At 38.0% G+C, this 3,500-nt stretch overlaps 1 pseudogene; it reads right to left on the reverse strand.

Annotated features, from left to right (window-relative positions):
* Window positions 1-388: 388 nt before the first annotated feature.
* Window positions 389-1,739, reverse strand: LOC130022081 (ubiquitin-conjugating enzyme E2 variant 3-like; annotated as a pseudogene).
* Between the last annotated feature and the right edge of the window lie 1,761 nt (window positions 1,740-3,500).

Consider the following 3,500-nt stretch of genomic DNA (forward strand, 5'->3'; position numbering starts at 1 on the left):
GCTGGTTGAGTCTTCTGTGTTACTGATTTTGCTCATTGAACTTGGTCAGCTTCTACACAACTTTTCTGTGAAAATTGCTGAGCTCATAGTGGGCTACATGTACTGTGAAATCTGGAAATATTCAGGTGCTCCAGGAGCTGTAGAGCTGGGCCATTTATATGTCAGGTGGTGGCTGCTGGCCCTAATCAGCTGCCTCTTCCCACCCCCATCCCCATTCGATTTCCAGAAAACTGCAGAGTTGTCAGTTCTGAGACTGATCGACCTGGGACAATTTGACCACTTGGTGGCTTCAAGAGGTTCAGCTGTGAAGCTGGGCTATTTATCTTCGCTGGTTTCCACATTAGGCAGGTTGAAGATGTCATCTCTCTTTTACTCTCTTAAGAGAGGTCTAAGAGGACAAGTCTGCAATGCCCTTTGTTGAAATTACTAATGTGCAGGAAATTCCCATTCTAAACCTCTAACCACAGTAATTTTATTAATTGCTTTATTCTCATAATTTTCTTAGTTTTCTGAATTTATATCTGAGACACTTTCAGAGATTTTTTGCAGTATAAGCTAGCAAGTTAACCTGCTGCCTCATTGGAAAATGATAGAAAATACAGGTGAAGTTCTTCCTGAAAATTGGCAGTCATTTCTTTAATTAATCCAATGGTGACAGATTTATAATGGCTCCAGCCTTGGAGATAGGGCAAGTATATTCTGCCCTGAGTATCTGCATGTTTTCCAACTGAGATTCCCCTATTTGCAGTTTGCTTTAAGAAGCAAATGAAAAAGGCAAGGGGGAAAAAGGATGATCATCCAAAATCCATTAGCTTATTGGTATGTTATAAGTATTACCCTGACACATCACAGGATTATGTCCCAGGACATTGAGCAGATCTTTCTGGGAACTATCTTTACAAACATAGACATACCGAACACGAGATGATATCACTTATATATGGTATTTACAATAACTGTATGAGATAATGCAATGTTTTAAATGGGGGATGCCTGGTCAACCTTGGTCCCAGAGTATAGGGAGGAGAAGGAAAGTGTAGAGGGGAGGGGAAGAAAAAGAGAGAGATTAGAAGCAATGGAGACCAGGTCAGGGGATTAAGGTATAAAGATGGTGTTGATGAATGATAGAGTCAAATATCCAAACCACAGATTCAACAACACTGAAATCAAGAGACCCAAATTTTAACAACTAAGCATAGAGAGGTGTCTGTCAAGAGGGCAGGCTGGGTAGACTGAAAGTGGGTGAGTGTGGGGTATGGAAGAAAACCTGAGAACATTGGTAGAGAGAAGTTGACACTGGTGGTAGGATCAGTGCTGCAATATTGAATGTCTAAAATTCAACCATGAATAACTTTGCAAATCACACTGCTTTTATAAAATAAAAATAAAGAAATTTGTTATGTGTCTGCTAAGGGAGGAGGCTGTGGGTGTGGGTGTGGGAGGAAACCTAGGGGCATTTGTGGAGGGAGAGGGGGACACTGGTGGTGGGATTGGTATGGGACATTGTATGACTGAAATAGCTCTATTATGAGCAACTTTGTTAATCATGGTGTAATAAAAATTAAAGAAAAGAATTTTTAAATGACAAAAATGTCCATAGTCATATCTGAAGTGTGGAGGAAATTTAACATTCTTTCAGTCTTCCACCATTGGATCTCTAAATTGTACTTGCCAAGAATTCATTTAACGTACTCACAGTTGAACTCTCTCTCCACCCCAGTGTGGTTTTGAAGTCCCATTCTGGAACTTTCTTCTATGAAATCTTGCCTTTTTCAACAACATGAAATAAAGAAGAGAAGAAAGACAATTACCTGATGTATTATCTTTATGAGTCATAGGAAGAGGGGAAAAAGTAGAAATAATGTTCACTGCAAACTCATAAACTGACAAGAGAACTGAGGTTATCATAGTGGAGGGAAAGGTTTCTAAGAAAGTTGAAAGGTTGCAGGGGATCTGCTGGACAGTGATAGTATTATACTGGCACTTTGGTGGTAGGTGTCATATTACTCCTATTAGATAGGAAAAGTGATGGCGTGGGGAATTATTTTTATGTGTGTGGAAAGCTGTAGGTACCATTTAGCACTGTTTACATGGCCCTCAAAAGACTTTGACTTTAGCTTTGAATGTATTTTCAGAAAAAGCAATGAAAGAAAACCAGACTAAAAGAGAATGAGACAAAGGGTGTTAACCAACAGAAGCTCCCTGAGAAGATAGCATGAGAGGACTGCAATGGAAGACAATAGTGACAACAACAAAAAAGCAGCAATCAGCAGTTTAGTTAAGTGGTGATGGGCTTAATCACTAAATAACAGATGTTCATACATGTTTATGAGGTGATCTCAAAAGCTGAAGGCAGGCTGGATCTGCCAATCAAGTCACAATCCTGGTGTCAAGGCAGTGGTGGTGTAGAAAGAGTGAATGCTTAGAGGCCCGGCAGCACGGAAAAGGAACCTTGTGATGGTGAATTACTATTAGCAAACTGTCCTTTCTCAGTCTCAATGTCTTTTTAAGTAAATTGGGGATGATTATGCTTATGGGAGACTGAGAATCAAAGATAATGCACAGATAGCACTTAACATATGGCAAGCATTTGCTAACTAGTCAGTTTTAAATCCTTCAGAAATGCGTATTCTCAATGCATCACCCTTCTCATTAATTGTCTTCTTACTAAGAGACTGTACAGCTTTAGCAAAGCTCATCATTTCCTGTTACTGTCCTGTATCCCTTGCCTATTTTGCCATGACAAAGGAGTTAAAGACCTGAGTTAAACATGTTTAACTATGTTAAATATCTGAGAAGTGTATTTCATTTTAAGCTTCTCAAATAGGTAGAAGAATATATTATGAACTTATTTACCTAGCACCTAACCACACAGACTTCATCATTGTCATTGCTTAACTTTAGCTCTTTCCTGTTGCTATATTTTACTAGCAGGCTGTATTGAAAATATGAACCACATTTTTCTAAAACTTGTCACTTTAAACAGCAAATATTGTTTCAAATAGTGAATCGCATGCTTACTTTATTTGGAATAAGTTATGATAAAATTAGGAATGCCATTGAAAAATATTCCCCCAATTTCTATAGTAAACTTTTGCTCAACTTACATAGCTTGTTAAAAATGCATTCACATTTTCAAATTAAGACTGCCTAAAAATAATCGTGTATGCTAAAAAGTAGTCTAGTGAGAAATTGAGTTATTTTTCACATGAAACTGTTTCACACACCTAAAATGATAAAAGCTATACTTTTAAGTTAAAAATTAAATGTATGAATGCATAAATGTGAACACAGGATATTTATTTTATGTAAAACCAATTATCTGGGTAAAACTTCAGTTCCCTGTTCAGGTTGCGAACAGTTTGACACACACACACACACACACACACACACACACACTACAGTGTGGTGGTAACGTCAGTTGGAAAGATTTGTTTTCCGGGAGCTAAGGCATGAATATGTGACTGAAGGAAAAACAATTGAACTTTGGCTTCTGTAAT

This window comes from Sorex fumeus, unplaced genomic scaffold (genome assembly GCF_029834395.1).
Source record: "Sorex fumeus unplaced genomic scaffold, SorFum_2.1 ptg000002l, whole genome shotgun sequence".
Taxonomy (NCBI): Eukaryota; Metazoa; Chordata; class Mammalia; order Eulipotyphla; family Soricidae; genus Sorex; species Sorex fumeus.